Source organism: Chiloscyllium plagiosum, unplaced genomic scaffold (genome assembly GCF_037043375.1).
Source record: "Chiloscyllium plagiosum isolate Xiang-an unplaced genomic scaffold, Cpla_swu_hap1 HiC_scaffold_3, whole genome shotgun sequence".
NCBI lineage: Eukaryota > Metazoa > Chordata > Chondrichthyes > Orectolobiformes > Hemiscylliidae > Chiloscyllium > Chiloscyllium plagiosum.
This window is the reverse complement of record NW_028270141.1, coordinates 141,989,360-142,010,348: the sequence shown is the minus strand read 5'-3', so window position 1 is coordinate 142,010,348 and position 20,989 is coordinate 141,989,360. Positions and strand designations below refer to the sequence as shown.

At 51.8% G+C, this 20,989-nt stretch overlaps 11 non-coding genes and 2 pseudogenes across 11 annotated transcripts in view; all 13 read left to right on the top strand.

The window, feature by feature from the left end:
* Positions 1-973: 973 nt before the first annotated feature.
* Positions 974-1,092, top strand: LOC148151627 (5S ribosomal RNA). Its single transcript, XR_015756603.1, has one exon. It is a non-coding gene; the product is annotated as a 5S ribosomal RNA (ribosomal RNA).
* Positions 1,093-2,638: 1,546 nt separating this feature from the next.
* On the top strand, positions 2,639-2,757 carry LOC148151626 (5S ribosomal RNA; annotated as a pseudogene).
* A 1,534-nt stretch (positions 2,758-4,291) lies between these two features.
* LOC148151625 (5S ribosomal RNA) lies at positions 4,292-4,410 on the top strand. The gene has a single exon (XR_015755377.1). It is a non-coding gene; the product is annotated as a 5S ribosomal RNA (ribosomal RNA).
* Positions 4,411-5,956: 1,546 nt separating this feature from the next.
* LOC148151624 (5S ribosomal RNA) lies at positions 5,957-6,075 on the top strand. Its single transcript, XR_015755376.1, has one exon. It is a non-coding gene; the product is annotated as a 5S ribosomal RNA (ribosomal RNA).
* A 1,546-nt stretch (positions 6,076-7,621) lies between these two features.
* On the top strand, positions 7,622-7,740 carry LOC148151623 (5S ribosomal RNA). The gene has a single exon (XR_015756748.1). It is a non-coding gene; the product is annotated as a 5S ribosomal RNA (ribosomal RNA).
* Positions 7,741-9,288: 1,548 nt separating this feature from the next.
* Positions 9,289-9,407, top strand: LOC148151622 (5S ribosomal RNA; annotated as a pseudogene).
* A 1,534-nt stretch (positions 9,408-10,941) lies between these two features.
* LOC148151621 (5S ribosomal RNA) lies at positions 10,942-11,060 on the top strand. The gene has a single exon (XR_015755646.1). It is a non-coding gene; the product is annotated as a 5S ribosomal RNA (ribosomal RNA).
* A 1,546-nt stretch (positions 11,061-12,606) lies between these two features.
* Positions 12,607-12,725, top strand: LOC148151620 (5S ribosomal RNA). The gene has a single exon (XR_015756602.1). It is a non-coding gene; the product is annotated as a 5S ribosomal RNA (ribosomal RNA).
* A 1,546-nt stretch (positions 12,726-14,271) lies between these two features.
* Positions 14,272-14,390, top strand: LOC148151619 (5S ribosomal RNA). The gene has a single exon (XR_015756601.1). It is a non-coding gene; the product is annotated as a 5S ribosomal RNA (ribosomal RNA).
* Positions 14,391-15,939: 1,549 nt separating this feature from the next.
* Positions 15,940-16,058, top strand: LOC148151618 (5S ribosomal RNA). Its single transcript, XR_015755744.1, has one exon. It is a non-coding gene; the product is annotated as a 5S ribosomal RNA (ribosomal RNA).
* A 1,546-nt stretch (positions 16,059-17,604) lies between these two features.
* LOC148151617 (5S ribosomal RNA) lies at positions 17,605-17,723 on the top strand. Its single transcript, XR_015756600.1, has one exon. It is a non-coding gene; the product is annotated as a 5S ribosomal RNA (ribosomal RNA).
* Positions 17,724-19,271: 1,548 nt separating this feature from the next.
* LOC148151616 (5S ribosomal RNA) lies at positions 19,272-19,390 on the top strand. Its single transcript, XR_015755509.1, has one exon. It is a non-coding gene; the product is annotated as a 5S ribosomal RNA (ribosomal RNA).
* Positions 19,391-20,936: 1,546 nt separating this feature from the next.
* The window catches only part of LOC148151615 (5S ribosomal RNA), a 119-nt gene continuing 66 nt past the window's right edge, over positions 20,937-20,989 (top strand). The window contains exon 1 of the ribosomal RNA XR_015755994.1: positions 20,937-20,989. This exon is cut by the window's right edge and continues 66 nt beyond it. This is a non-coding gene — a ribosomal RNA (5S ribosomal RNA).

Below are 20,989 nucleotides of genomic sequence, written 5' to 3'. Positions count from 1 at the left end.
AATCCTTTGATCATCTTATATGTCTCAACCAGATCCCCTCTCAGTCTTCTAAACTCAAGGGTACACAAGCCCAGTCGCTCCAGTCTTTCAGTGTAAGGTAATCCCGCCATTCCAGGAATTGACCTCGTGAACCTACGCTGCATTCCCTCAATAGCCAGAATGTCTCTCCTCAAATTTGGAGACCAGAACTGCACACAGTACTCCAGGTGTGGTCTCACCAGGGCCCTGTACAGCTGCAGAAGGACCTCTTTGCTTCTATACTCAATCCTTCTTGTTATGAAGGCCAGCATGCTATTAGCCTTCTTCACTACCTGCTGTACCTGCATGCTTACCTTCATTGAGTGGTGTACAAGAACCCCCAGATCTCTCTGTACTGCCCCTTTACCTAAATTGATTCCACTTAGGTGGTAATCTGCCTTCCTGTTCTTGCCACCAAAGTGGATAAGGATCCATTTATCCACGTGAAAGTGCATCTGCCATGCATCTGAGCACTCACCTAACTTGTCCAGGTCACCCTGTAATCTCCTAACATCCTCATCACATTTCACCCTGCCACCCAGCTGATGAAATTTGCGAATGTTATTGCTAATACCATCTTGTATATCCTGAAGATAGATTGTAAAAAGCTGCGGTCCCAGTACTGATCCGTGCGGTACCCCACTGGTCAGTGCCCGGCATTCCGAAATGGAGGGGTGGAGGAGTGTGGAAGGATGAGAGAATGCAGGCTGCGGCCCTATGAAGCAGGGGGAGGGCTTGCAGTTGGCCTGTGTGGGGATGTGTGAGACTACAGGAGCCTGGTGGGCAAGGGCTGGCTGAAAGGCAGCTGGAGGGACGGAGGGAGGGAAGCACGCACGGAGGAGGAAGAGCAAAGAGAAAAGAGAAAAAAAAGCCAAAGGGGATAAAGAGAAAGAGCAAGAAAGAAAATGTGGCTGGCCAGCACGCCTTGAAGTAGGGAGAAAAGGCAGAGGCCAGCGCCTACGGCCATACTAGTCTGAAAACGCCCGATCTCGTCTGATCTCGGAAGCTAAGCAGACTCAGGCCTGGTTAGTACTTGGATGGGAGACCGCCTGGGAATACCAGGTGCAGTAGGCTTTTTCCGCCAGCAGTGGCTGCTCAAGTCACCCCTCTGCACTTGTCTTGTGCCAGGCAATGGAGCGGCAGGTTATTTTTGCTGCTGCTGCTGTGCCTGGCATCAGTCTCCTGCAGGCACGAGACACGGAGGGGAGGAGAGCGGAGCGCTGCCAAAATCAGCAAGAAAGGCGGAAAGAAAGGGATTGGGGCTGCACGCTGTCTGCAGGTGGCAGTCAGGAAAGGCGGACAATAGACAATAGGTGCAGGAGTTGGCCATTCTGCCCTTCCAGCCTGCACCACCATTCAATATGATCATGGCTGATCAGCCTTAATCAGTATCCTGTTCCTGCCTTATCTCCATAACCCTTGATTCCACTATCCTTGAGAGCTCTATCCAACTCTTTCTTAAATGAATCCAGAGACTGGGCCTCCACTGCCCTCTGGGGCAGAGCATTCCACACAGCCACCACTCTCTGGGTGAAGAAGTTTCTCCTCATCTCTGTCCTAAATGGTCTACCCCGTATTTTTAAGCTGTGTCCTCTGTTTCGGCACTCACCCCGCAGCGGAAACATGTTGCCTGCCGCCAGAGTGTCCAATCCTTTGATCATCTTATATGTCTCAACCAGATCCCCTCTCAGTCTTCTAAACTCAAGGGTACACAAGCCCAGTCGCTCCAGTCTTTCAGTGTAAGGTAATCCCGCCATTCCAGGAATTGACCTCGTGAACCTACGCTGCATTCCCTCAATAGCCAGAATGTCTCTCCTCAAATTTGGAGACCAGAACTGCACACAGTACTCCAGGTGTGGTCTCACCAGGGCCCTGTACAGCTGCAGAAGGACCTCTTTGCTTCTATACTCAATCCTTCTTGTTATGAAGGCCAGCATGCTATTAGCCTTCTTCACTACCTGCTGTACCTGCATGCTTACCTTCATTGAGTGGTGTACAAGAACCCCCAGATCTCTCTGTACTGCCCCTTTACCTAAATTGATTCCACTTAGGTGGTAATCTGCCTTCCTGTTCTTGCCACCAAAGTGGATAAGGATCCATTTATCCACGTGAAAGTGCATCTGCCATGCATCTGAGCACTCACCTAACTTGTCCAGGTCACCCTGTAATCTCCTAACATCCTCATCACATTTCACCCTGCCACCCAGCTGATGAAATTTGCGAATGTTATTGCTAATACCATCTTGTATATCCTGAAGATAGATTGTAAAAAGCTGCGGTCCCAGTACTGATCCGTGCGGTACCCCACTGGTCAGTGCCCGGCATTCCGAAATGGAGGGGTGGAGGAGTGTGGAAGGATGAGAGAATGCAGGCTGCGGCCCTATGAAGCAGGGGGAGGGCTTGCAGTTGGCCTGTGTGGGGATGTGGGAGACTACAGGAGCCTGGTGGGCAAGGGCTGGCTGAAAGGCAGCTGGAGGGACGGAGGGAGGGAAGCACGCACGGAGGAGGAAGAGCAAAGAGAAAAGAGAAAAAAAAGCCAAAGGGGATAAAGAGAAAGAGCAACAAAGAAAATGTGGCTGGCCAGCACGCTTTGAAGTAGGGAGAAAAGGCAGGGGCCAGCGCCTACGGCCTTACTAGTCTGAAAACGCCCGATCTCGTCTGATCTTGGAAGCTAAGCAGACTCAGGCCTGGTTAGTACTTGGATGGGAGACCGCCTGGGCATACCAGGTGCAGTAGGCTTTTTCCGCCAGCAGTGGCTGCTCAAGTCACCCCTCTGCACTTGTCTTGTGCCAGGCAATGGAGCGGCAGGTTATTTTTGCTGCTGCTGCTGTGCCTGGCATCAGTCTCCTGCAGGCACGAGACACGGAGGGGAGGAGAGCGGAGCGCTGCCAAAATCAGCAAGAAAGGGATTGGGGCTGCACGCTGTCTGCGGGAGGCAGTCAGGAAAGGCGGACAATAGACAATAGGTGCAGGAGTTGGCCATTCTGCCCTTCCAGCCTGCACCACCATTCAATATGATCATGGCTGATCATCCTTAATCAGTATCCTGTTCCTGCCTTATCTCCATAACCCTTGATTCCACTATCCTTGAGAGCTCTATCCAACTCTTTCTTAAATGAATCCAGAGACTGGGCCTCCACTGCCCTCTGGGGCAGATCATTCCACACAGCCACCACTCTCTGGGTGAAGAAGTTTCTCCTCATCTCTGTCCTAAATGGTCTACCCCGTATTTTTAAGCTGTGTCCTCTGTTTCGGCACTCACCCCGCAGCGGAAACATGTTGCCTGCCGCCAGAGTGTCCAATCCTTTGATCATCTTATATGTCTCAACCAGATCCCCTCTCAGTCTTCTAAACTCAAGGGTACACAAGCCCAGTCGCTCCAGTCTTTCAGTGTAAGGTAATCCCGCCATTCCAGGAATTGACCTCGTGAACCTACGCTGCATTCCCTCAATAGCCAGAATGTCTCTCCTCAAATTTGGAGACCAGAACTGCACACAGTACTCCAGGTGTGGTCTCACCAGGGCCCTGTACAGCTGCAGAAGGACCTCTTTGCTTCTATACACAATCCCTCTTGTTATGAAGGCCAGCATGCTATTAGCCTTCTTCACTACCTGCTGTACCTGCATGCTTACCTTCATTGAGTGGTGTACAAGAACCCCCAGATCTCTCTGTACTGCCCCTTTACCTAAATTGATTCCACTTAGGTGGTAATCTGCCTTCCTGTTCTTGCCACCAAAGTGGATAAGGATCCATTTATCCACGTGAAAGTGCATCTGCCATGCATCTGAGCACTCACCTAACTTGTCCAGGTCACCCTGTAATCTCCTAACATCCTCATCACATTTCACCCTGCCACCCAGCTGATGAAATTTGCGAATGTTATTGCTAATACCATCTTGTATATCCTGAAGATAGATTGTAAAAAGCTGCGGTCCCAGTACTGATCCGTGCGGTACCCCACTGGTCAGTGCCCGGCATTCCGAAATGGAGGGGTGGAGGAGTGTGGAAGGATGAGAGAATGCAGGCTGCGGCCCTATGAAGCAGGGGGAGGGCTTGCAGTTGGCCTGTGTGGGGATGTGGGAGACTACAGGAGCCTGGTGGGCAAGGGCTGGCTGAAAGGCAGCTGGAGGGACGGAGGGAGGGAAGCACGCACGGAGGAGGAAGAGCAAAGAGAAAAGAGAAAAAAAAGCCAAAGGGGATAAAGAGAAAGAGCAAGAAAGAAAATGTGGCTGGCCAGCACGCCTTGAAGTAGGGAGAAAAGGCAGGGGCCAGCACCTACGGCCATACTAGTCTGAAAACGCCCGATCTCGTCTGATCTCGGAAGCTAAGCAGACTCAGGCCTGGTTAGTACTTGGATGGGAGACCGCCTGGGAATACCAGGTGCAGTAGGCTTTTTCCGCCAGCAGTGGCTGCTCAAGTCACCCCTCTGCACTTGTCTTGTGCCAGGCAATGGAGCGGCAGGTTATTTTTGCTGCTGCTGCTGTGCCTGGCATCAGTCTCCTGCAGGCACGAGACACGGAGGGGAGGAGAGCGGAGCGCTGCCAAAATCAGCAAGAAAGGCGGAAAGAAAGGGATTGGGGCTGCACGCTGTCTGCGGGTGGCAGTCAGGAAAGGCGGACAATAGACAATAGGTGCAGGAGTTGGCCATTCTGCCCTTCCAGCCTGCACCACCATTCAATATGATCATGGCTGATCATCCTTAATCAGTATCCTGTTCCTGCCTTATCTCCATAACCCTTGATTCCACTATCCTTGAGAGCTCTATCCAACTCTTTCTTAAATGAATCCAGAGACTGGGCCTCCACTGCCCTCTGGGGCAGAGCATTCCACACAGCCACCACTCTCTGGGTGAAGAAGTTTCTCCTCATCTCTGTCCTAAATGGTCTACCCCGTATTTTTAAGCTGTGTCCTCTGTTTCGGCACTCACCCCACAGCGGAAACATGTTGCCTGCCGCCAGAGTGTCCAATCCTTTGATCATCTTATATGTCTCAACCAGATCCCCTCTCAGTCTTCTAAACTCAAGGGTACACAAGCCCAGTCGCTCCAGTCTTTCAGTGTAAGGTAATCCCGCCATTCCAGGAATTGACCTCGTGAACCTACGCTGCATTCCCTCAATAGCCAGAATGTCTCTCCTCAAATTTGGAGACCAGAACTGCACACAGTACTCCAGGTGTGGTCTCACCAGGGCCCTGTACAGCTGCAGAAGGACCTCTTTGCTTCTATACACAATCCCTCTTGTTATGAAGGCCAGCATGCTATTAGCCTTCTTCACTACCTGCTGTACCTGCATGCTTACCTTCATTGAGTGGTGTACAAGAACCCCCAGATCTCTCTGTACTGCCCCTTTACCTAAATTGATTCCACTTAGGTGGTAATCTGCCTTCCTGTTCTTGCCACCAAAGTGGATAAGGATCCATTTATCCACGTGAAAGTGCATCTGCCATGCATCTGAGCACTCACCTAACTTGTCCAGGTCACCCTGTAATCTCCTAACATCCTCATCACATTTCACCCTGCCACCCAGCTGATGAAATTTGCGAATGTTATTGCTAATACCATCTTGTATATCCTGAAGATAGATTGTAAAAAGCTGCGGTCCCAGTACTGATCCGTGCGGTACCCCACTGGTCAGTGCCCGGCATTCCGAAATGGAGGGGTGGAGGAGTGTGGAAGGATGAGAGAATGCAGGCTGCGGCCCTATGAAGCAGGGGGAGGGCTTGCAGTTGGCCTGTGTGGGGATGTGGGAGACTACAGGAGCCTGGTGGGCAAGGGCTGGCTGAAAGGCAGCTGGAGGGACGGAGGGAGGGAAGCACGCACGGAGGAGGAAGAGCAAAGAGAAAAGAGAAAAAAAAGCCAAAGGGGATAAAGAGAAAGAGCAAGAAAGAAAATGTGGCTGGCCAGCACGCCTTGAAGTAGGGAGAAAAGGCAGGGGCCAGCACCTACGGCCATACTAGTCTGAAAACGCCCGATCTCGTCTGATCTCGGAAGCTAAGCAGACTCAGGCCTGGTTAGTACTTGGATGGGAGACCGCCTGGGAATACCAGGTGCAGTAGGCTTTTTCCGCCAGCAGTGGCTGCTCAAGTCACCCCTCTGCACTTGTCTTGTGCCAGGCAATGGAGCGGCAGGTTATTTTTGCTGCTGCTGCTGTGCCTGGCATCAGTCTCCTGCAGGCACGAGACACGGAGGGGAGGAGAGCGGAGCGCTGCCAAAATCAGCAAGAAAGGCGGAAAGAAAGGGATTGGGGCTGCACGCTGTCTGCGGGTGGCAGTCAGGAAAGGCGGACAATAGACAATAGGTGCAGGAGTTGGCCATTCTGCCCTTCCAGCCTGCACCACCATTCAATATGATCATGGCTGATCATCCTTAATCAGTATCCTGTTCCTGCCTTATCTCCATAACCCTTGATTCCACTATCCTTGAGAGCTCTATCCAACTCTTTCTTAAATGAATCCAGAGACTGGGCCTCCACTGCCCTCTGGGGCAGAGCATTCCACACAGCCACCACTCTCTGGGTGAAGAAGTTTCTCCTCATCTCTGTCCTAAATGGTCTACCCCGTATTTTTAAGCTGTGTCCTCTGTTTCGGCACTCACCCCACAGCGGAAACATGTTGCCTGCCGCCAGAGTGTCCAATCCTTTGATCATCTTATATGTCTCAACCAGATCCCCTCTCAGTCTTCTAAACTCAAGGGTACACAAGCCCAGTCGCTCCAGTCTTTCAGTGTAAGGTAATCCCGCCATTCCAGGAATTGACCTCGTGAACCTACGCTGCATTCCCTCAATAGCCAGAATGTCTCTCCTCAAATTTGGAGACCAGAACTGCACACAGTACTCCAGGTGTGGTCTCACCAGGGCCCTGTACAGCTGCAGAAGGACCTCTTTGCTTCTATACTCAATCCCTCTTGTTATGAAGGCCAGCATGCTATTAGCCTTCTTCACTACCTGCTGTACCTGCATGCTTACCTTCATTGAGTGGTGTACAAGAACCCCCAGATCTCTCTGTACTGCCCCTTTACCTTAATTGATTCCACTTAGGTGGTAATCTGCCTTCCTGTTCTTGCCACCAAAGTGGATAAGGATCCATTTATCCACGTGAAAGTGCATCTGCCATGCATCTGAGCACTCACCTAACTTGTCCAGGTCACCCTGTAATCTCCTAAGATCCTCATCACATTTCACCCTGCCACCCAGCTGATGAAATTTGCGAATGTTATTGCTAATACCATCTTGTATATCCTGAAGATAGATTGTAAAAAGCTGCGGTCCCAGTACTGATCCGTGCGGTACCCCACTGGTCAGTGCCCGGCATTCCGAAATGGAGGGGTGGAGGAGTGTGGAAGGATGAGAGAATGCAGGCTGCGGCCCTATGAAGCAGGGGGAGGGCTTGCAGTTGGCCTGTGTGGGGATGTGGGAGACTACAGGAGCCTGGTGGGCAAGGGCTGGCTGAAAGGCAGCTGGAGGGACGGAGGGAGGGAAGCACGCACGGAGGAGGAAGAGCAAAGAGAAAAGAGAAAAAAAAGCCAAAGGGGATAAAGAGAAAGAGCAAGAAAGAAAATGTGGCTGGCCAGCACGCCTTGAAGTAGGGAGAAAAGGCAGGGGCCAGCGCCTACGGCCATACTAGTCTGAAAATGCCCGATCTCGTCTGATCTCGGAAGCTAAGCAGACTCAGGCCTGGTTAGTACTTGGATGGGAGACCGCCTGGGAATACCAGGTGCAGTAGGCTTTTTCCGCCAGCAGTGGCTGCTCAAGTCACCCCTCTGCACTTGTCTTGTGCCAGGCAATGGAGCGGCAGGTTATTTTTGCTGCTGCTGCTGTGCCTGGCATCAGTCTCCTGCAGGCACGAGACACGGAGGGGAGGAGAGCGGAGCGCTGCCAAAATCAGCAAGAAAGGCGGAAAGAAAGGGATTGGGGCTGCACGCTGTCTGCAGGTGGCAGTCAGGAAAGGCGGACAATAGACAATAGGTGCAGGAGTTGGCCATTCTGCCCTTCCAGCCTGCACCACCATTCAATATGATCATGGCTGATCATCCTTAATCAGTATCCTGTTCCTGCCTTATCTCCATAACCCTTGATTCCACTATCCTTGAGAGCTCTATCCAACTCTTTCTTAAATGAATCCAGAGACTGGGCCTCCACTGCCCTCTGGGGCAGAGCATTCCACACAGCCACCACTCTCTGGGTGAAGAAGTTTCTCCTCATCTCTGTCCTAAATGGTCTACCCCGTATTTTTAAGCTGTGTCCTCTGTTTCGGCACTCACCCCGCAGCGGAAACATGTTGCCTGCCGCCAGAGTGTCCAATCCTTTGATCATCTTATATGTCTCAACCAGATCCCCTCTCAGTCTTCTAAACTCAAGGGTACACAAGCCCAGTCGCTCCAGTCTTTCAGTGTAAGGTAATCCCAGAATTGACCAGGAATTGACCTCGTGAACCTACGCTGCATTCCCTCAATAGCCAGAATGTCTCTCCTCAAATTTGGAGACCAGAACTGCACACAGTACTCCAGGTGTGGTCTCACCAGGGCCCTGTACAGCTGCAGAAGGACCTCTTTGCTTCTATACTCAATCCCTCTTGTTATGAAGGCCAGCATGCTATTAGCCTTCTTCACTACCTGCTGTACCTGCATGCTTACCTTCATTGAGTGGTGTACAAGAACCCCCAGATCTCTCTGTACTGCCCCTTTACCTAAATTGATTCCACTTAGGTGGTAATCTGCCTTCCTGTTCTTGCCACCAAAGTGGATAAGGATCCATTTATCCACGTGAAAGTGCATCTGCCATGCATCTGAGCACTCACCTAACTTGTCCAGGTCACCCTGTAATCTCCTAACATCCTCATCACATTTCACCCTGCCACCCAGCTGATGAAATTTGCGAATGTTATTGCTAATACCATCTTGTATATCCTGAAGATAGATTGTAAAAAGCTGCGGTCCCAGTACTGATCCGTGCGGTACCCCACTGGTCAGTGCCCGGCATTCCGAAATGGAGGGGTGGAGGAGTGTGGAAGGATGAGAGAATGCAGGCTGCGGCCCTATGAAGCAGGGGGAGGGCTTGCAGTTGGCCTGTGTGGGGATGTGGGAGACTACAGGAGCCTGGTGGGCAAGGGCTGGCTGAAAGGCAGCTGGAGGGACGGAGGGAGGGAAGCACGCACGGAGGAGGAAGAGCAAAGAGAAAAGAGAAAAAAAAGCCAAAGGGGATAAAGAGAAAGAGCAACAAAGAAAATGTGGCTGGCCAGCACGCTTTGAAGTAGGGAGAAAAGGCAGGGGCCAGCGCCTACGGCCTTACTAGTCTGAAAACGCCCGATCTCGTCTGATCTTGGAAGCTAAGCAGACTCAGGCCTGGTTAGTACTTGGATGGGAGACCGCCTGGGCATACCAGGTGCAGTAGGCTTTTTCCGCCAGCAGTGGCTGCTCAAGTCACCCCTCTGCACTTGTCTTGTGCCAGGCAATGGAGCGGCAGGTTATTTTTGCTGCTGCTGCTGTGCCTGGCATCAGTCTCCTGCAGGCACGAGACACGGAGGGGAGGAGAGCGGAGCGCTGCCAAAATCAGCAAGAAAGGGATTGGGGCTGCACGCTGTCTGCGGGAGGCAGTCAGGAAAGGCGGACAATAGACAATAGGTGCAGGAGTTGGCCATTCTGCCCTTCCAGCCTGCACCACCATTCAATATGATCATGGCTGATCATCCTTAATCAGTATCCTGTTCCTGCCTTATCTCCATAACCCTTGATTCCACTATCCTTGAGAGCTCTATCCAACTCTTTCTTAAATGAATCCAGAGACTGGGCCTCCACTGCCCTCTGGGGCAGAGCATTCCACACAGCCACCACTCTCTGGGTGAAGAAGTTTCTCCTCATCTCTGTCCTAAATGGTCTACCCCGTATTTTTAAGCTGTGTCCTCTGTTTCGGCACTCACCCCGCAGCGGAAACATGTTGCCTGCCGCCAGAGTGTCCAATCCTTTGATCATCTTATATGTCTCAACCAGATCCCCTCTCAGTCTTCTAAACTCAAGGGTACACAAGCCCAGTCGCTCCAGTCTTTCAGTGTAAGGTAATCCCGCCATTCCAGGAATTGACCTCGTGAACCTACGCTGCATTCCCTCAATAGCCAGAATGTCTCTCCTCAAATTTGGAGACCAGAACTGCACACAGTACTCCAGGTGTGGTCTCACCAGGGCCCTGTACAGCTGCAGAAGGACCTCTTTGCTTCTATACTCAATCCCTCTTGTTATGAAGGCCAGCATGCTATTAGCCTTCTTCACTACCTGCTGTACCTGCATGCTTACCTTCATTGAGTGGTGTACAAGAACCCCCAGATCTCTCTGTACTGCCCCTTTACCTAAATTGATTCCACTTAGGTGGTAATCTGCCTTCCTGTTCTTGCCACCAAAGTGGATAAGGATCCATTTATCCACGTGAAAGTGCATCTGCCATGCATCTGAGCACTCACCTAACTTGTCCAGGTCACCCTGTAATCTCCTAACATCCTCATCACATTTCACCCTGCCACCCAGCTGATGAAATTTGCGAATGTTATTGCTAATACCATCTTGTATATCCTGAAGATAGATTGTAAAAAGCTGCGGTCCCAGTACTGATCCGTGCGGTACCCCACTGGTCAGTGCCCGGCATTCCGAAATGGAGGGGTGGAGGAGTGTGGAAGGATGAGAGAATGCAGGCTGCGGCCCTATGAAGCAGGGGGAGGGCTTGCAGTTGGCCTGTGTGGGGATGTGGGAGACTACAGGAGCCTGGTGGGCAAGGGCTGGCTGAAAGGCAGCTGGAGGGACGGAGGGAGGGAAGCACGCACGGAGGAGGAAGAGCAAAGAGAAAAGAGAAAAAAAAGCCAAAGGGGATAAAGAGAAAGAGCAAGAAAGAAAATGTGGCTGGCCAGCACGCCTTGAAGTAGGGAGAAAAGGCAGGGGCCAGCGCCTACGGCCATACTAGTCTGAAAACGCCCGATCTCGTCTGATCTCGGAAGCTAAGCAGACTCCGGCCTGGTTAGTACTTGGATGGGAGACCGCCTGGGAATACCAGGTGCAGTAGGCTTTTTCCGCCAGCAGTGGCTGCTCAAGTCACCCCTCTGCACTTGTCTTGTGCCAGGCAATGGAGCGGCAGGTTATTTTTGCTGCTGCTGCTGTGCCTGGCATCAGTCTCCTGCAGGCACGAGACACGGAGGGGAGGAGAGCGGAGCGCTGCCAAAATCAGCAAGAAAGGCGGAAAGAAAGGGATTGGGGCTGCACGCTGTCTGCGGGTGGCAGTCAGGAAAGGCGGACAATAGACAATAGGTGCAGGAGTTGGCCATTCTGCCCTTCCAGCCTGCACCACCATTCAATATGATCATGGCTGATCATCCTTAATCAGTATCCTGTTCCTGCCTTATCTCCATAACCCTTGATTCCACTATCCTTGAGAGCTCTATCCAACTCTTTCTTAAATGAATCCAGAGACTGGGCCTCCACTGCCCTCTGGGGCAGAGCATTCCACACAGCCACCACTCTCTGGGTGAAGAAGTTTCTCCTCATCTCTGTCCTAAATGGTCTACCCCGTATTTTTAAGCTGTGTCCTCTGTTTCGGCACTCACCCCGCAGCGGAAACATGTTGCCTGCCGCCAGAGTGTCCAATCCTTTGATCATCTTATATGTCTCAACCAGATCCCCTCTCAGTCTTCTAAACTCAAGGGTACACAAGCCCAGTCGCTCCAGTCTTTCAGTGTAAGGTAATCCCGCCATTCCAGGAATTGACCTCGTGAACCTACGCTGCATTCCCTCAATAGCCAGAATGTCTCTCCTCAAATTTGGAGACCAGAACTGCACACAGTACTCCAGGTGTGGTCTCACCAGGGCCCTGTACAGCTGCAGAAGGACCTCTTTGCTTCTATACTCAATCCCTCTTGTTATGAAGGCCAGCATGCTATTAGCCTTCTTCACTACCTGCTGTACCTGCATGCTTACCTTCATTGAGTGGTGTACAAGAACCCCCAGATCTCTCTGTACTGCCCCTTTACCTAAATTGATTCCACTTAGGTGGTAATCTGCCTTCCTGTTCTTGCCACCAAAGTGGATAAGGATCCATTTATCCACGTGAAAGTGCATCTGCCATGCATCTGAGCACTCACCTAACTTGTCCAGGTCACCCTGTAATCTCCTAACATCCTCATCACATTTCACCCTGCCACCCAGCTGATGAAATTTGCGAATGTTATTGCTAATACCATCTTGTATATCCTGAAGATAGATTGTAAAAAGCTGCGGTCCCAGTACTGATCCGTGCGGTACCCCACTGGTCAGTGCCCGGCATTCCGAAATGGAGGGGTGGAGGAGTGTGGAAGGATGAGAGAATGCAGGCTGCGGCCCTATGAAGCAGGGGGAGGGCTTGCAGTTGGCCTGTGTGGGGATGTGGGAGACGACAGGAGCCTGGTGGGCAAGGGCTGGCTGAAAGGCAGCTGGAGGGACGGAGGGAGGGAAGCACGCACGGAGGAGGAAGAGCAAAGAGAAAAGAGAAAAAAAAGCCAAAGGGGATAAAGAGAAAGAGCAAGAAAGAAAATGTGGCTGGCCAGCACGCCTTGAAGTAGGGAGAAAAGGCAGGGGCCAGCGCCTACGGCCATACTAGTCTGAAAACGCCCGATCTCGTCTGATCTCGGAAGCTAAGCAGACTCAGGCCTGGTTAGTACTTGGATGGGAGACCGCCTGGGAATACCAGGTGCAGTAGGCTTTTTCCGCCAGCAGTGGCTGCTCAAGTCACCCCTCTGCACTTGTCTTGTGCCAGGCAATGGAGCGGCAGGTTATTTTTGCTGCTGCTGCTGTGCCTGGCATCAGTCTCCTGCAGGCACGAGACACGGAGGGGAGGAGAGCGGAGCGCTGCCAAAATCAGCAAGAAAGGCGGAAAGAAAGGGATTGGGGTTGCACGCTGTCTGCGGGTGGCAGTCAGGAAAGGCGGACAATAGACAATAGGTGCAGGAGTTGGCCATTCTGCCCTTCCAGCCTGCACCACCATTCAATATGATCATGGCTGATCATCCTTAATCAGTATCCTGTTCCTGCCTTATCTCCATAACCCTTGATTCCACTATCCTTGAGAGCTCTATCCAACTCTTTCTTAAATGAATCCAGAGACTGGGCCTCCACTGCCCTCTAGGGCAGAGCATTCCACACAGCCACCACTCTCTGGGTGAAGAAGTTTCTCCTCATCTCTGTCCTAAATGGTCTACCCCGTATTTTTAAGCTGTGTCCTCTGTTTCGGCACTCACCCCGCAGCGGAAACACGTTGCCTGCCGCCAGAGTGTCCAATCCTTTGATCATCTTATATGTCTCAACCAGATCCCCTCTCAGTCTTCTAAACTCAAAGGTACACAAGCCCAGTCGCTCCAGTCTTTCAGTGTAAGGTAATCCCGCCATTCCAGGAATTGACCTCGTGAACCTACGCTGCATTCCCTCAATAGCCAGAATGTCTCTCCTCAAATTTGGAGACCAGAACTGCACACAGTACTCCAGGTGTGGTCTCACCAGGGCCCTGTACAGCTGCAGAAGGACCTCTTTGCTTCTATACTCAATCCCTCTTGTTATGAAGGCCAGCATGCTATTAGCCTTCTTCACTACCTGCTGTACCTGCATGCTTACCTTCATTGAGTGGTGTACAAGAACCCCCAGATCTCTCTGTACTGCCCCTTTACCTAAATTGATTCCACTTAGGTGGTAATCTGCCTTCCTGTTCTTGCCACCAAAGTGGATAAGGATCCATTTATCCACGTGAAAGTGCATCTGCCATGCATCTGAGCACTCACCTAACTTGTCCAGGTCACCCTGTAATCTCCTAACATCCTCATGACATTTCACCCTGCCACCCAGCTGATGAAATTTGCGAATGTTATTGCTAATACCATCTTGTATATCCTGAAGATAGATTGTAAAAAGCTGCGGTCCCAGTACTGATCCGTGCGGTACCCCACTGGTCAGTGCCTGGCATTCCGAAATGGAGGGGTGGAGGAGTGTGGAAGGATGAGAGAATGCAGGCTGCGGCCCTATGAAGCAGGGGGAGGGCTTGCAGTTGGCCTGTGTGGGGATGTGGGAGACTACAGGAGCCTGGTGGGCAAGGGCTGGCTGAAAGGCAGCTGGAGGGACGGAGGGAGGGAAGCACGCACGGAGGAGGAAGAGCAAAGAGAAAAGAGAAAAAAAAGCCAAAGGGGATAAAGAGAAAGAGCAAGAAAGAAAATGTGGCTGGCCAGCACGCCTTGAAGTAGGGAGAAAAGGCAGGGGCCAGCGCCTACGGCCATACTAGTCTGAAAACGCCCGATCTCGTCTGATCTCGGAAGCTAAGCAGACTCAGGCCTGGTTAGTACTTGGATGGGAGACCGCCTGGGAATACCAGGTGCAGTAGGCTTTTTCCGCCAGCAGTGGCTGCTCAAGTCACCCCTCTGCACTTGTCTTGTGCCAGGCAATGGAGCGGCAGGTTATTTTTGCTGCTGCTGCTGCTGTGCCTGGCATCAGTCTCCTGCAGGCACGAGACACGGAGGGGAGGAGAGCGGAGCGCTGCCAAAATCAGCAAGAAAGGCGGAAAGAAAGGGATTGGGGCTGCACGCTGTCTGCGGGTGGCAGTCAGGAAAGGCGGACAATAGACAATAGGTGCAGGAGTTGGCCATTCTGCCCTTCCAGCCTGCACCACCATTCAATATGATCATGGCTGATCATCCTTAATCAGTATCCTGTTCCTGCCTTATCTCCATAACCCTTGATTCCACTATCCTTGAGAGCTCTATCCAACTCTTTCTTAAATGAATCCAGAGACTGGGCCTCCACTGCCCTCTGGGGCAGAGCATTCCACACAGCCACCACTCTCTGGGTGAAGAAGTTTCTCCTCATCTCTGTCCTAAATGGTCTACCCCGTATTTTTAAGCTGTGTCCTCTGTTTCGGCACTCACCCCGCAGCGGAAACATGTTGCCTGCCGCCAGAGTGTCCAATCCTTTGATCATCTTATATGTCTCAACCAGATCCCCTCTCAGTCTTCTAAACTCAAGGGTACACAAGCCCAGTCGCTCCAGTCTTTCAGTGTAAGGTAATCCCGCCATTCCAGGAATTGACCTCGTGAACCTACGCTGCATTCCCTCAATAGCCAGAATGTCTCTCCTCAAATTTGGAGACCAGAACTGCACACAGTACTCCAGGTGTGGTCTCACCAGGGCCCTGTACAGCTGCAGAAGGACCTCTTTGCTTCTATACTCAATCCCTCTTGTTATGAAGGCCAGCATGCTATTAGCCTTCTTCACTACCTGCTGTACCTGCATGCTTACCTTCATTGAGTGGTGTACAAGAACCCCCAGATCTCTCTGTACTGCCCCTTTACCTAAATTGATTCCACTTAGGTGGTAATCTGCCTTCCTGTTCTTGCCACCAAAGTGGATAAGGATCCATTTATCCACGTGAAAGTGCATCTGCCATGCATCTGAGCACTCACCTAACTTGTCCAGGTCACCCTGTCATCTCCTAACATCCTCATCACATTTCACCCTGCCACCCAGCTGATGAAATTTGCGAATGTTATTGCTAATACCATCTTGTATATCCTGAAGATAGATTGTAAAAAGCTGCGGTCCCAGTACTGATCCGTGCGGTACCCCACTGGTCAGTGCCCGGCATTCCGAAATGGAGGGGTGGAGGAGTGTGGAAGGATGAGAGAATGCAGGCTGCGGCCCTATGAAGCAGGGGGAGGGCTTGCAGTTGGCCTGTGTGGGGATGTGGGAGACTACAGGAGCCTGGTGGGCAAGGGCTGGCTGAAAGGCAGCTGGAGGGACGGAGGGAGGGAAGCACGCACGGAGGAGGAAGAGCAAAGAGAAAAGAGAAAAAAAAGCCAAAGGGGATAAAGAGAAAGAGCAAGAAAGAAAATGTGGCTGGCCAGCACGCCTTGAAGTAGGGAGAAAAGGCAGGGGCCAGCGCCTACGGCCATACTAGTCTGAAAACGCCCGATCTCGTCTGATCTCGGAAGCTAAGCAGACTCAGCCCTGGTTAGTACTTGGATGGGAGACCGCCTGGGAATACCAGGTGCAGTAGGCTTTTTCCGCCAGCAGTGGCTGCTCAAGTCACCCCTCTGCACTTGTCTTGTGCCAGGCAATGGAGCGGCAGGTTATTTTTGCTGCTGCTGCTGTGCCTGGCATCAGTCTCCTGCAGGCACGAGACACGGAGGGGAGGAGAGCGGAGCGCTGCCAAAATCAGCAAGAAAGGCGGAAAGAAAGGGATTGGGGCTGCACGCTGTCTGCGGGTGGCAGTCAGGAAAGGCGGACAATAGACAATAGGTGCAGGAGTTGGCCATTCTGCCCTTCCAGCCTGCACCACCATTCAATATGATCATGGCTGATCATCCTTAATCAGTATCCTGTTCCTGCCTTATCTCCATAACCCTTGATTCCACTATCCTTGAGAGCTCTATCCAACTCTTTCTTAAATGAATCCAGAGACTGGGCCTCCACTGCCCTCTGGGGCAGAGCATTCCACACAGCCACCACTCTCTGGGTGAAGAAGTTTCTCCTCATCTCTGTCCTAAATGGTCTACCCCGTATTTTTAAGCTGTGTCCTCTGTTTCGGCACTCACCCCGCAGCGGAAACATGTTGCCTGCCGCCAGAGTGTCCAATCCTTTGATCATCTTATATGTCTCAACCAGATCCCCTCTCAGTCTTCTAAACTCAAGGGTACACAAGCCCAGTCGCTCCAGTCTTTCAGTGTAAGGTAATCCCGCCATTCCAGGAATTGACCTCGTGAACCTACGCTGCATTCCCTCAATAGCCAGAATGTCTCTCCTCAAATTTGGAGACCAGAACTGCACACAGTACTCCAGGTGTGGTCTCACCAGGGCCCTGTACAGCTGCAGAAGGACCTCTTTGCTTCTATACTCAATCCCTCTTGTTATGAAGGCCAGCATGCTATTAGCCTTCTTCACTACCTGCTGTACCTGCATGCTTACCTTCATTGAGTGGTGTACAAGAACCCCCAGATCTCTCTGTACTGCCCCTTTACCTAAATTGATTCCACTTAGGTGGTAATCTGCCTTCCTGTTCTTGCCACCAAAGTGGATAAGGATCCATTTATCCACGTGAAAGTGCATCTGCCATGCATCTGAGCACTCACCTAACTTGTCCAGGTCACCCTGTAATCTCCTAACATCCTCATCACATTTCACCCTGCCACCCAGCTGATGAAATTTGCGAATGTTATTGCTAATACCATCTTGTATATCCTGAAGATAGATTGTAAAAAGCTGCGGTCCCAGTACTGATCCGTGCGGTACCCCACTGGTCAGTGCCCGGCATTCCGAAATGGAGGGGTGGAGGAGTGTGGAAGGATGAGAGAATGCAGGCTGCGGCCCTATGAAGCAGGGGGAGGGCTTGCAGTTGGCCTGTGTGGGGATGTGGGAGACGACAGGAGCCTGGTGGGCAAGGGCTGGCTGAAAGGCAGCTGGAGGGACGGAGGGAGGGAAGCACGCACGGAGGAGGAAGAGCAAAGAGAAAAGAGAAAAAAAAGCCAAAGGGGATAAAGAGAAAGAGCAAGAAAGAAAATGTGGCTGGCCAGCACGCCTTGAAGTAGGGAGAAAAGGCAGGGGCCAGCGCCTACGGCCATACTAGTCTGAAAACGCCCGATCTCGTCTGATCTCGGAAGCTAAGCAGACTCAGGCCTGGTTAGTACTTGGATGGGAGACCGCCTGGGAATACCAGGTGCAGTAGGCTTTTTCCGCCAGCAGTGGCTGCTCAAGTCACCCCTCTGCACTTGTCTTGTGCCAGGCAATGGAGCGGCAGGTTATTTTTGCTGCTGCTGCTGTGCCTGGCATCAGTCTCCTGCAGGCACGAGACACGGAGGGGAGGAGAGCGGAGCGCTGCCAAAATCAGCAAGAAAGGCGGAAAGAAAGGGATTGGGGCTGCACGCTGTCTGCGGGTGGCAGTCAGGAAAGGCGGACAATAGACAATAGGTGCAGGAGTTGGCCATTCTGCCCTTCCAGCCTGCACCACCATTCAATATGATCATGGCTGATCATCCTTAATCAGTATCCTGTTCCTGCCTTATCTCCATAACCCTTGATTCCACTATCCTTGAGAGCTCTATCCAACTCTTTCTTAAATGAATCCAGAGACTGGGCCTCCACTGCCCTCTGGGGCAGAGCATTCCACACAGCCACCACTCTCTGGGTGAAGAAGTTTCTCCTCATCTCTGTCCTAAATGGTCTACCCCGTATTTTTAAGCTGTGTCCTCTGTTTCGGCACTCACCCCGCAGCGGAAACACGTTGCCTGCCGCCAGAGTGTCCAATCCTTTGATCATCTTATATGTCTCAACCAGATCCCCTCTCAGTCTTCTAAACTCAAGGGTACACAAGCCCAGTCGCTCCAGTCTTTCAGTGTAAGGTAATCCCGGAATTGACCAGGAATTGACCTCGTGAACCTACGCTGCATTCCCTCAATAGCCAGAATGTCTCTCCTCAAATTTGGAGACCAGAACTGCACACAGTACTCCAGGTGTGGTCTCACCAGGGCCCTGTACAGCTGCAGAAGGACCTCTTTGCTTCTATACTCAATCCCTCTTGTTATGAAGGCCAGCATGCTATTAGCCTTCTTCACTACCTGCTGTACCTGCATGCTTACCTTCATTGAGTGGTGTACAAGAACCCCCAGATCTCTCTGTACTGCCCCTTTACCTAAATTGATTCCACTTAGGTGGTAATCTGCCTTCCTGTTCTTGCCACCAAAGTGGATAAGGATCCATTTATCCACGTGAAAGTGCATCTGCCATGCATCTGAGCACTCACCTAACTTGTCCAGGTCACCCTGTAATCTCCTAACATCCTCATCACATTTCACCCTGCCACCCAGCTGATGAAATTTGCGAATGTTATTGCTAATACCATCTTGTATATCCTGAAGATAGATTGTAAAAAGCTGCGGTCCCAGTACTGATCCGTGCGGTACCCCACTGGTCAGTGCCCGGCATTCCGAAATGGAGGGGTGGAGGAGTGTGGAAGGATGAGAGAATGCAGGCTGCGGCCCTATGAAGCAGGGGGAGGGCTTGCAGTTGGCCTGTGTGGGGATGTGGGAGACGACAGGAGCCTGGTGGGCAAGGGCTGGCTGAAAGGCAGCTGGAGGGACGGAGGGAGGGAAGCACGCACGGAGGAGGAAGAGCAAAGAGAAAAGAGAAAAAAAAGCCAAAGGGGATAAAGAGAAAGAGCAAGAAAGAAAATGTGGCTGGCCAGCACGCCTTGAAGTAGGGAGAAAAGGCAGGGGCCAGCGCCTACGGCCATACTAGTCTGAAAACGCCCGATCTCGTCTGCTCTCGGAAGCTAAGCAGACTCAGGCCTGGTTAGTACTTGGATGGGAGACCGCCTGGGAATACCAGGTGCAGTAGGCTTTTTCCGCCAGCAGTGGCTGCTCAAGTCACCCCTCTGCACTTGTCTTGTGCCAGGCAATGGAGCGGCAGGTTATTTTTGCTGCTGCTGCTGTGCCTGGCATCAGTCTCCTGCAGGCACGAGACACGGAGGGGAGGAGAGCGGAGCGCTGCCAAAATCAGCAAGAAAGGCGGAAAGAAAGGGATTGGGGCTGCACGCTGTCTGCGGGTGGCAGTCAGGAAAGGCGGACAATAGACAATAGGTGCAGGAGTTGGCCATTCTGCCCTTCCAGCCTGCACCACCATTCAATATGATCATGGCTGATCATCCTTAATCAGTATCCTGTTCCTGCCTTATCTCCATAACCCTTGATTCCACTATCCTTGAGAGCTCTATCCAACTCTTTCTTAAATGAATCCAGAGACTGGGCCTCCACTGCCCTCTGGGGCAGAGCATTCCACACAGCCACCACTCTCTGGGTGAAGAAGTTTCTCCTCATCTCTGTCCTAAATGGTCTACCCCGTATTTTTAAGCTGTGTCCTCTGTTTCGGCACTCACCCCGCAGCGGAAACATGTTGCCTGCCGCCAGAGTGTCCAATCCTTTGATCATCTTATATGTCTCAACCAGATCCCCTCTCAGTCTTCTAAACTCAAGGGTACACAAGCCCAGTCGCTCCAGTCTTTCAGTGTAAGGTAATCCCGCCATTCCAGGAATTGACCTCGTGAACCTACGCTGCATTCCCTCAATAGCCAGAATGTCTCTCCTCAAATTTGGAGACCAGAACTGCACACAGTACTCCAGGTGTGGTCTCACCAGGGCCCTGTACAGCTGCAGAAGGACCTCTTTGCTTCTATACTCAATCCCTCTTGTTATGAAGGCCAGCATGCTATTAGCCTTCTTCACTACCTGCTGTACCTGCATGCTTACCTTCATTGAGTGGTGTACAAGAACCCCCAGATCTCTCTGTACTGCCCCTTTACCTAAATTGATTCCACTTAGGTGGTAATCTGCCTTCCTGTTCTTGCCACCAAAGTGGATAAGGATCCATTTATCCACGTGAAAGTGCATCTGCCATGCATCTGAGCACTCACCTAACTTGTCCAGGTCACCCTGTAATCTCCTAACATCCTCATCACATTTCACCCTGCCACCCAGCTGATGAAATTTGCGAATGTTATTGCTAATACCATCTTGTATATCCTGAAGATAGATTGTAAAAAGCTGCGGTCCCAGTACTGATCCGTGCGGTACCCCACTGGTCAGTGCCCGGCATTCCGAAATGGAGGGGTGGAGGAGTGTGGAAGGATGAGAGAATGCAGGCTGCGGCCCTATGAAGCAGGGGGAGGGCTTGCAGTTGGCCTGTGTGGGGATGTGGGAGACTACAGGAGCCTGGTGGGCAAGGGCTGGCTGAAAGGCAGCTGGAGGGACGGAGGGAGGGAAGCACGCACGGAGGAGGAAGAGCAAAGAGAAAAGAGAAAAAAAAGCCAAAGGGGATAAAGAGAAAGAGCAAGAAAGAAAATGTGGCTGGCCAGCACGCCTTGAAGTAGGGAGAAAAGGCAGGGGCCAGCGCCTACGGCCATACTAGTCTGAAAACGCCCGATCTCGTCTGATCTCGGAAGCT